The 11,700-nt window shown below is 47.2% G+C and overlaps 1 non-coding gene across 1 annotated transcript; it reads right to left on the bottom strand.

The window, feature by feature from the left end:
- Positions 1 to 6,113: 6,113 nt before the first annotated feature.
- Positions 6,114 to 6,195, bottom strand: trnal-uaa (transfer RNA leucine (anticodon UAA)). The gene has a single exon. It is a non-coding gene; the product is annotated as a tRNA-Leu (tRNA).
- Positions 6,196 to 11,700: the final 5,505 nt, after the last annotated feature.

The following is an 11,700-nucleotide window of genomic DNA, read 5'->3' as shown; positions in this document are numbered from 1 at the left end:
TAGTTCTCTACAGAGAAACATGGCAGCTCTGCTGAAGGCTGCAGGAAACCTGCTGGAACGGAGACTTGGACTCAGGTCACTGGATTCAAAGTCCAGGGTGCCAACAGGTCCACCAGGGCATCTGTGCTTTACTTACCGTGTAAAAAGGACCACAGTGGTCGTCTGGTTTTAATTTAACAAACAAATACGGTTTAAAACTTTGAGACAGTGACACAAGGCTCTTATCTGAAGGGCCATGGGATGGGAAATATCCCAGACCTCTGAGATCAGAGCGTTCACTTTGATCTCAGGGTCCTGACTTTGGGGGTTCTTCCTTTGGTCTTCAAATACTTGTGGTTTTTATTGGCAGAACTTTCAACTTGCATGCAAAAAGAGAATCACAGTCCATGTAAACCCAGCAGACAGTGTTTATTTCTAATAAATCAGACAATTGCACAAATGAAAATGAAAGGAAAAAAACAATGAAATGTTTTAAAAACCTTCTCCACTCTAAAGCTTTTTAAAGTTCATTTGAAGGTTCAAAGGTGGAGGTGAGGAGGTCACCCTGATCCTCCCTGTCGTCACTGCCAGGATTCTTTCTTCTGGTGCTGTGGTTCTTCTGATGAAGGGGGCGTGATGTTTGCTGTCTCAGGCTCCACCAAATATCCTCTTTAGGACGCAACAATGTGGCCTCTTCACTGCTCCATCTTTCCTGCATCAGAGACACCAGGGTTCCTCCTGGTGCCGACCCCATCGTCCTTCTACCCAATGGTGCGGCCATGGATCCTCAGAGGAGGCTGGGATCCTTCTTCTCATCAGAGCCACAGTTTTTCCTGGAGGGAACAACAGGAGCTTTGTTGTAATGTTTTGCTCGGTGTTTCCTGCACAGAGCGTCAGGATCTGTGACGCCATCTTGTGGTAGGGGGTCATCATCTTGTTGTGTGGTAGTGGATTCATTGATCTGCTGTTTCAACACATTCAAGCTCATTATCCTACAAGTCAAAGTACATTTGGTGTGGAGTTTTAGTTTCTGTAGTATCCTAGAATGACTGAGAGCGCTTCCTAGTCTAGGCCTGCCTGCTGACCCGATACCGGTGAGCGTGTTACGTCATTTCCTGCCTGTAATACTGTCGCTGTGTTGTTCGACTCTCTCAATCCTCCCTCAGGTGCACTGCTAACTTAATCGCTTTAAGCACCACTGTATACAACGTTTTGGTGAAATACAGAGGTTTCTGTCACTTCAGTCTTTAGCAGGACTTTGCTCTGAAATTCCTCGTTCTATTTGTTCTATTTGCCACAGGTCCACTAGCTCACCTTAGCACACTAGCTATGGCCGCTCTCTCTCCCCCCACCTCTCCCTCCCTCTCCTGCTCCATGTGCCAATGTTTAGTTACTCCTCTGCCTCCTTTAGTGCTCATGGTAGTGTAATAAGTGTAGTTTGTTTGTAGTCCTGGAGGCGAGGCTTAGTGAGTTAGAGACTCGGCTCCGCACCATGGAAGCTAGCGCTAGTCCTTTACCTTCAGGAGCTGCTCAGTCCACCTTAGCGGGTGCGGAGCCACCTAGCCTAGCCACCGCTAGCAGCTCCCCCGCAGCTCCCGAGCAGCCGGGAACTAGCCAGTCCCGCTGGGTGACATCACGAGGGAAACCTAGACGCAGTAAGCCCGTGTTTGCCCACCAACCCCTTCATGTTTCCAACCGCTTTTCCCCACTCAGCGACACACCCAGCTGAGAGTGAAACTCTTCATGTCGGCTCTGTTGCTCGCAGCCCCGCTGTGAAGCCGACATTAGTTATTGGCAGTTCTGTTCTTCGCAACGTGAAGGTAGAGACACCAGCGAGCATAAAGTGCATCCCAGGGGCCAGAGCTGGCGACGTTGAGGCAAATCTAAAGCTGCTGGCAAAACATACGGTTAAATACAGTAAGATTGTAATACATGTCGGCGCTAATGACACCCGGCTTCGCCAGTCGGAATTAACTAAAGTTAACATGGCTTCGGTGTGCAACTACGCAAAAACAATGTCGGACTCCGTAATTTTCTCTGGCCCGCTGCCCAATTTAGCGAGTGACGAAATGTTTAGCCGCATGCGTTCATTCCATCGCTGGATGTCTAGGTGGTGCTTAGATAACAACGTGGCTTACATAGACAATTGGAGCTCCTTCTGGGGAAAGCCTGGTCTGATTTGGAGAGATGGCGTCCATCCTACTTTGGATGGTGCATCTCTCTTATCTAGGAACATAGGCCAATTTATTAGCCATACTAATCCCTGACAAGCAACCAGAGTTCAGACCAGCAGGCAGAGCTGCAGTTTAACACGCCCCTCTGCTGGTTCCTTCGTGTTGTCACCCACCCAGCCTATAGAAACTGTGTCTGCCCTGAGGCTTTATAAGCCTGCACCCAAATCTGGAGGAGTAACTTATAGCAACTTAGTTAAAATTAAAACCACTGCTCCAGCAAACCAACCCAGTAAAACTATTAAATGTGGTTTGCTTAATATTCGATCTCTTGCATCCAAGTCTCTCCTAGTGAACGATTTAATTACTAATTATCAGATTGGTGTATTAGCACTCACTGAAACCTGGGAGCAGCAGGATGAGTGTGTTAGTTTAAATGAATCTTCCCCTCCTGGTTACATTAACTACCATGTACCTCGCACCACTGGCAGAGGAGGAGGAGTAGCTGCAATCTATCAGTCAAATTTGGTGCTTAACCCTCGACCTAACAGTTCATTTAACTCATTTGAGAGCCTTATTGTCAGCTTTTCCCACCCAGACTGGAAAGCAGAGAAACCACTCTTACTTGCTGTGGTGTACCGTCCTCCTGCACCTTGTTCTGAGTTCTTAGAAGAATTCCCTGACTTTCTGTCTAACTTGGCATTGAACTCAGACAAAGTCATTATAGTGGGTGACTTTAACATCCATGTGGACGTCAATGATGATTCTCTGGCCACTGCGTTTAAGTCGCTTCTTGATTCTGTTGGCTTCTGTCAGAGGGTAAACAAACCCACTCACACTTTTAATTACATCCTTGATTTAGTACTCACTTATGGAATAGAAGCTGACCGCATCATAGTTCTTCCTCAGAACCCTGTCTTGTCTGATCACTCCTTAATTACATTTGAATTTACTTTAACAAATTATATCCTACCTGGGAAAAAGTCCCACTTCAGTAGATGTCTATCTGACACTGCTGTTTCTAGATTTAAGGAGCTTATTCCAGCAGAGCTTGCTGCCACATCTTGTAATAATATATTGGGCAGTTATGCTGATTTCACCCCCTCGCAGGTAGACTATCTTGTGGACAGCACTGCAGCAGCACTCCTTGGGACACTTGATGCCGTAGCTCCCCTGAAGAAGAAGGTTATCAACCAGAAAAGAATAGTTCCCTGGTACAGCCCAGAGCTGCGTGCCTTAAAACAGAAGACCAGACAACTGGATAGGAAGACACATTCCAGCCAGCACGAGGAAGTCCACCAAGCCTGGAAGGAGAGTTTATTAAGATATAAAAAAGAACTCTGTAATGCCAGAAGCACTTACTACTCGTCCTTAATAGACAAGAATAAGAACAACCCCAGGTTCCTCTTCAGCACCGTGGGCAGGCTCACCAAGAACCATAGTGCTGTTGAGCCATGCATCCCCCCAACTCTCAGCAGTAACGACTTCCTTTCTTTCTTTACTGAAAAGATTGTGAATATTAGAACGAAGATTGCCAGTAATGGAGGACAGACTACAGTCCCCATAGAAGCACCTCCCAGACTTGGTGCATACTTGGACAGCTTCTCCCCCATCGACCTGTCAAAATTAACTTCTGCAGTCGGTTCCTCCAAGTCAGCCACTTGTCTGCTGGATCCCATCCCAACAAGCCTCCTTAAGGATGCCTTCCCTCTAGTCAACACTTCTATATTAAATCAAATTAATCTTTCCTTAGTCACAGGTTATGTGCCACAGGCCTTTAAGGTGGCTGTCATCAACCCTTTACTTAAAAAACCTTCTCTTGACCCAGATGTGTTAGCCAACTATAGGCCAATATCCAACCTCCCCTACATCTCCAAGATCCTTGAGAAGGTTGCCCTGGAGCAGCTACATGAACATTTGCACAGCAACGAGCTCTTTGAAGCCTTCCAGTCTGGATTCAGGAAACACCATAGCACTGAAACAGCACTGGTCAGAGTCTCTAATGATCTTCTTATAGCTTCAGCCAGAGGTCTTGTCTCTGTGCTTGTCCTTTTGGACATCAGTGCTGCATTTGACACCATCGACCACAGCATCCTGCTACAGAGACTAGACCATGACATTGGGATTAAAGGAACTGCCCTAAAATGGTTTAAGTCCTACTTATCTGACAGGTTTCAGTTTGTTAATGTTAATAATGACCATTCGGAGTATAGCAGAGTTACATATGGTGGACCACAGGGTTCCGTTTTAGGACCGATTCTCTTCACTCTTTACATGCTCCCATTAGGTGACATAATCCGGAAGCACTCGATCAACTTCCACTGTTATGCAGATGACACACAACTTTACTTGTCGATGGAGCCAGACGACACAAGCCAGCTTACTCATCTGCAAGACTGCCTGAAAGACATTAAATCCTGGATGTCTTCTAACTTCTTAATGCTCAATTCAGATAAAACTGAGGTAATCATTTTTGGACCTAAACACCACAGGGACACACTCTTGAATCGGATCTCTACTCTAGATGGCATCACCCTAACTCCGAGTACAACTGCAAGGAACCTTGGAGTCATTTTTGACCAGGACCTTTCCTTCAGCTCCCACATAAAGCATGTGACTAGGACCGCCTTCTTCCATCTGCGAAGTATCGCTAAGATTAGGAAGATCCTTTCCCAGAGTGATGCTGAGAAACTGGTGCATGCATTTATCACTTCTCGGCTGGACTACTGCAACTCTCTCCTGTCAGGATGTCCTAAATACTCTCTAAAGAGTCTCCAGCTGGTCCAGAACGCTGCAGCGAGGGTTTTGACGGGAGTTAAGAAGAGAGAACACATCTCTCCCACTTTAGCTTCTCTCCACTGGCTTCCTGTAGGATCTAGAATCGACTTCAAAGTCCTTCAGCTAACTTATAAGGCTCTCAATGATAAAGCTCCATCCTATTTGAAAGAGCTCATTAGTCCCTACTGTCCCACCAGAGCACTCCACTCCCAGAATGCAGGTCTTTTAGTGATTCCCAGTATCAATAAAAACAGACTGGGAGGTAGAGCCTTTAGTTACCGGGCTCCTCTACTGTGGAACCAGCTCTCTCCATGGGTCAGAGAGGCAGACACTTTAACTACGTTTAAGTCCAGGCTTAAGACCTTCCTCTATGACAGAGCCTTCAGTTAGGACTGGTTCAGGTAGCTCTGAACCATTGATAGCTATGCTGCTACAGGCTTAGACTGCTGGGGGACACATCAGGTTACATGGAGCCCTTCCCTCCTCTCCCCTCCTCTCCTCTCCTCTCCTCTCCTTTCCCCCTCTCTCCTCCTCTCCTCCCTGCACATTTTTGGAACTGTCATTACCATTACTTGTTGCATTTTGTAGTTTGGCCTTGGTGTCTCGCAGTCTCTCTGTGTTTCCACAGATCCACCAGAGCCCCAACCGCCGCCTGCATCCCCCCCCCCCCCTCTTATTCCCTACTGTCACACCGGCCTGTGCTCCCCTTCCATGAACCAGTCTACCATCCAGTCCCCCATCAAGCTGGCTTGCTCTCCCTGCCTCCCCTTCCAGAAGCTTCCTTCTTCAGCTGTTATTAACATTTCCGTGTTTCCCACATTTTGTATTGTAAACTGTTTTCTTGTCTGTAACAACATCTACTGCATGTCTGTCCGTCCTGGGTGAGGGATCCCTCCTCTGTTGCTCACCCTGAGGTTTCTCAGATTTTTCCCTGTTAAAAGGGTTTTCTATGGAGTTTTTCCTCAGTCGATGTGAGGGTCTAAGGGCAGAGGATGTTGTTATGATGCCATGTGAAGCCCTTTGAGACAAACTGTTTGTGAAAACGGGCTATCCAAATAAAATTGCCTTGCCTTGCCTTGCCTTGCCTTGTCTTCTTCTTTTGGTCACAGGTTTGAAAATACCAGTGGAAGTGAAAGGAAAGACTGTGGGAGACCTGCCACACCTCTCCAGTGACCTGGGACATGATGGCAGTGGTGGGATTTGAACCCACGCCTCCTCAGAGACTGGAGCTTAAATCCAGCGCCTTAGACCACTCAGCCACACTACCTCACTGTGCTGCTCTCTGAGTTGGTCTGCTAAAGGCATGTTGAAGAGGAAGTAACATCATGATATCAAACTTATTCTGAAGGGGGACCCCTTCCCTCCACGGTCACAGGAAGTGACAACAGTGCTGCTAAAAGCAGGAAAGAAATGGTAAAAGGACTCAGTTTGTACAGAGCCTTTCTACCTCAGCAGCACTCAAGGAGCTGAACAATGTCCTCTCATTCACACACTCACACACTGATGCTGAAGGCTGCCATGCAAGGAGCCAACCTACTCATCAGAAGTATTTAGGGGTTCAGTATCTTACTCAAGGACACTTTGACATGGTCACTGGAGAAAGTGAGGATCAAACCAGCCACCCTTTGGTTGCCAGACGGCCACGCTACTCCTGAGTCATGTGACCTGGATAAGATGGTGAACTACAGCTGATCGCCATGCTAGCAAACCTCTTTTGTTTGGTTTGGTTGTTGTTTAGTGACTGTGGATGAATACACAGGAGAAGTTGAGCATAAATTTGTGTTCCCTGTTCACTTGAATATCTGCAGGAGTGTGAGGTGGAAATAATACTTGTGGGAGAATGAGAGTTCAGTCTCAGCGCTATGACCTGTGCTGACACTAAAACATGTCAGCCCACAGAACAAAGATGGCAGTCCTCTGGGAGAGCAGGTACACCACACATACATGAAGAAACCCTACAGGAAACAAATATGTTGCCAGAGACTTTTACTCTGTTTTTGTTGTTTACCCAAGTACAGGATTGGAGGGAGACTGATGGTCGCTGTTTGGGTTTTTGAAAAACAAGGAGGCTGTGGGTTCAAGTTGGATTCTCAGAGACTATTTCCCCAACCTCTACATTGGCATCTCCACTGTCATCCAGTCATGTGACTGAAGTCATCCAGTCACGTGACTGAAGTCATCCATTCACGTGACTGAAGTCATCCATTCATGTCAGTGATGTCACTTGGCAGGACTCTCATTACCAAATCGGCTGCTCTGCAGCACAATACACAATCATTAGCTCAGTGCTACGTGAGCCAAGAGCAGCAGGTGAGCAGACAAGCCGCGTTACCTGTCCGAAGCAAAACATCCGGCGCGGAAATGGTGGAAACTGGTGATGAAAACGGGCTCTACAAATAAAATTGCCTTGCCTCCCCGTCCATGTGTGGGTTCTCTCTGGTACTCCGGCTTCTTCCCACCGTCCAAAGACATGTAATTTGGGACGAGGCTGATTGATACTCTAAATTGACTGTAGGTATGAATGTGAGTGTGAATGTGAGTCTCTGTGGCGCTCGGCTGTTAACAGAGAGGCTGGTGGTTGGAGCCCCCCAGGGACCAGGACCAGGCTCTACTGGTGCTCAGGACTCTGTTGATCAGCTGCTGAGTTGCTACTTGATGTCAACATTGGTCTGTTTCATCCTGAGTAGTTTGATCCTAGCAGAGTTGCTGCATCAATGATCTGAATGTGGACGGACAGATTGACCCTCCACAGCAGATGCCTGTGACAGATCTCTGGATGAGACGCTTCAGTCTTCAATTTTAGTAGCAGTGTGGAGGAGGCCGGCCGGCTGTGGTTAAAGTGGTGGGGGCTCTGGAATGAAGGGGGTCACTGTTTGGTTCTCAGATGCTCCAGCTCAGGTTAGCGAGGTGGTGGAGAAATGAGTGCCAGTTGGAGCCTCTTGGGTCACGGGAGGCTTCACTCCTGGAGGTGGAAATGATGAGGAGTTTGTATGTAATAAGCCCCTCCCCTCTGTAGGGCTGGTGGCGCAATGGATAACGCGTCTGACTTCGGATCAGAAGATTGAAGGTTCAACTCCTGGCCAGCTCGCTTTGAACTTTATACTGAGAAGATGAAGTGAGAACCAGTGATCAGAGTCACTGAAGTCCTCCCAGGTTTCCTCCTTGTCTGCTGGAAACATGAACACATGAATGATCCTGCTACCTCTCATGTTAAGCTGCACTTGACAGTGACAGCAGGAGAACAAAAATCCCAGTGTGTCATCAACATTTCCTGTCAAATCAATGATAGAAGCTGTTGAATTTCTGGATCAGAACAAGGAGAAAGGAGCCCCAATGAAAGAGTGATGGTTCTTGATTCTGATTTTGTTCTTCACTCCTACACCAGAGAGTGAAAGTGTGGGCTGGCTGGGAGCAACTGCCTGCTTCAGAGTGGCAGGAGCCTCAGGACTTTCCAGTGAGAGCTGCAAACTTCCACCAGCGCCCAGTGCCAGCAGGTCTTCATGATGAAGCTGAGAAGAACACAACAACACCAGATCACTGGAGAATTACTGTGTTCTCTTTTGGTGTCCCAGTGTTAATTTGAGGATCTAATCCTGATATTTAGAAAATCAGACAGCACAGAAAAAGAAAATGCCACCACATCACTGAAATTTTCTGTTATACAAATGAACGTGTTGACTCTTTTTGTATAAGCCCTGCCACTGAGGTCCCCAACATGAGCTGGAGTTGGGAATCTTGAACTGAACCTGGTATCACAGTGACCCCTGCTGCTGCAAAATGGAACAGCAACACTGAACCAAGTACAGGATTGGAGTGAGACTGATGGTCGCTGTTTGGGTTTTTCAAGAACAAGGAGGGCGTGGCTTCAAGCTGGATTCTCAGAGACTATTTCCTCTGCTACTCTTACGTCCACTTCTGTCAACGTGCAGACATCTTTCTCGTTTCTGCGTACTTCAGGTGACAGCAGAGCTGCTGAGATGGCTGGTTGCTGCTGGAGGAAACGGTCCAGGATCTCCAGTGAGCTATTCCAACGTGTCAACACGTCAATCACCATCTTGTGCTCAGGAAGCTCCAGCACCCTTTGCTTCTCACTGAGGATGCGGCTCGCCGTAGAGCTACGATGAAAAAATCCAGCGATGCGTCTGACTCTGCCGAGCAAGCGTGCAGCTGTAGGGACTTAAATTAAGAAGGTGTGCAAAGCAACCAATGTGCAACAAGCCCGTCATCTCCGCAGCGCGGACAATATTTGCTGCTGAGTTTTCTCGCTGTGTGGCTGGTTTCCACGGCTCTGGTTTGAAGAACATGGCATGCGAAGATCCAGTCGCTAATGTAGTGAGCTGTAATGGTCAGATATGAATGATGATGTCATCAGGGCTTTGACAGTAGCTAGAATTCTGTCTTTGATCTCAGGAGGACATGAAAGAAAGACAATTGAGGAAAGTAGAAGAGAGCATGGCAGCATGATGGTGCAGTGGTCAGCACTGTGGCCTCACAGCAAGAAGGTTCTGGGTTTGAGTCCAGGCTCGGGTGGGGAATCTTTCTGTGTGGAGCCTGCATGTTCTCCCCATGAATGCGTGGGTTCTTTCCGGGTACTCCGGTTCCTTCCCACCGTCCAAAGACGTGTAATTTGGGACGAGGCTGATTGGACACTCTAAATTGATCATAGGTATGAATGGTTGTTTGTCTCTGTATGTTGGCCCTGTGATGGACTGGTGACCTGTCCAGGGTGAACCCCGCCTCTGGCCCGTAGATGCTGGGATAGGCTCCAACCCCCTTGACCATCAATGTAGGTGTTTTGTTAATTGCATGCCACATGAAATTATTATTGGTCAGTTTCCTAGCAACAGTCTCACAGTGGCGAGACAAGAACACTTCTACTTTTGATGATGACAGTTTGTTCAACACTGAACTTCATCCAGTACCATGTTGTCAAACACTGGAACCTCCACAGCACCTGAACAGGGACTTGAACCCTGGACCCTCACATTAAAAGTCTGATGCTCTACCATCTGAGCTCCTCAGGCTCTTTCTACAGCATTGAGACAGGAACAGAAACACCTGTGAAGGTCAAACTGATGCTTTCTTGACTTGTTCAGTCCTCCATGTTGAAGTCCACCATGCTTTTGATTGGCTCTGATTCTCTGTGGCAAAATCCAACAAGAGGCTCCAAAAATGTCCTGAATGTCACAAGAATGCACAGGACAAGATGTTAGCTTCCTTCATGTCTGCAGTTCCTCCACTGGAAAGTAAAGTCAATGCTGCTCCTCTGCTGAAACCTGGGATCGGACCAGGGACCTTTAGATCTTCAGTCGAAGGCTCTCCCAACTGAGCTGGTTCAGTTCTGAGTGAGGGCCCTGCTTCTCTCATTTATAATCTCTTCCATTCTCACTGGACCTTAGAGAGGATTGGAGCTTCTGAAGTCCTGACACATTGAACAGTTCTCCAGGACCATTTTTGATGGATGTCTGAATCACACCAGCCTTTTTTGTTTGTCTTCTTGCACCACCGTGCCGCCCCTACTAGTCGTCTACATATCAGTGTTCTCAGTATTGCACGAACATTCACATCAGTATTGTGCTAATATTTTATTTCCTGGCTCTTCAATCCTCCTATTATGAAGTTGATTGCTTCAGCGACCAGGAGACGTTATCATTGGCAGCTAGTTTACTATTATTGCTGCTGCTGTTGTTGGTTGCGTGTCTGTCTTTCATCCCCCTGTCCCTCTGTCTTTCTCTCTGCTTGTCTTTCACCCTCATCTTGTTCCCATCTTTTTGTCATTCTCTCCCTCCTTTCTCTCTTTCTTTTGTCTTTCCTTCTCTATATTTGTCTTCTGCTGTCTGTCCTGTCCTGCTCTCTTTCAACAACCAACCAGTCAAAAAAATATGATAAAAGAACTCTTGGTTTGATTTGGCTTGAGACATGAAGAAGATAGGATTGTTTTCCTCTTAATTTTAGAAGCTTTTCCAGATTCATGAAAAGATCATCAATCAGTGCAGTATTTCAGACAGACTTCTGGTCCGTGAGGACGAGGAATCCAGCACAGATCCACAGAACTCCAACTGCCATCTTTGATGGTTCCTTTACAGTCTGTAGGGTGGAGAGATCCTCCTGAGTCTGGCTTGGAATGTTTGTCTGTGGATGTGTTGGCCCTGTGATGGACTGGTGACCTGTCCAGGGTGAACACGGCCTGTCGCCCAAAAGCTGCTGGGATAGGCTCCACCCCCTCATGACCCTGAACAGGATAAGCAGAAGACAATGGACAGAAGTCCTGACACATTGAACAGTTCTCCAGGACCATTTTTGATGAAGGTTTGGATCACACCAGCCTTTTTTGTTTGTCTTCTTCCAGTGTCCTCAACATTGTGTGAGCCAATAATTCCACATCTGTACCAGACACACCTCTGGTTGGTGGGTTGATGGATCTTTCTGTTCTAACAGTGTCTTTTATCTTGCTTTTATCTTTTCTTTGTATCTGCATTCTGTGGTGCACGGTGGCTCTGGAAGAGCGCTCTAACTATTGTCACTGTACCCCCCCCCCCGTACAACGAAAATAAAAGATTCTGATTCCGAGTCTGACACACACACACACACACACACACACACACACACACACACACACGTGTATCAACATGATGTTCCGAATGTTTCACTGTCTGTGGTTGTCCAGCTCTCCTTGCCTCTTCACTGTCATTGTCAGAACTCGGAGCAGTCTTCCTCTCCAGGTGATGTCTCTGAGTGATGATGATTGCTGTCTGTTCAACCAGCTTCATTT

Source organism: Aulostomus chinensis, chromosome 1 (genome assembly GCF_037954235.1).
Source record: "Aulostomus chinensis isolate RoL2024-O1b breed Wild chromosome 1, RoL_Achi_v1.0, whole genome shotgun sequence".
Taxonomy (NCBI): Eukaryota; Metazoa; Chordata; class Actinopteri; order Syngnathiformes; family Aulostomidae; genus Aulostomus; species Aulostomus chinensis.
The sequence above is the reverse complement of the archived record's forward strand: the minus strand, read 5'-3'. Positions and strand labels throughout refer to the sequence as shown.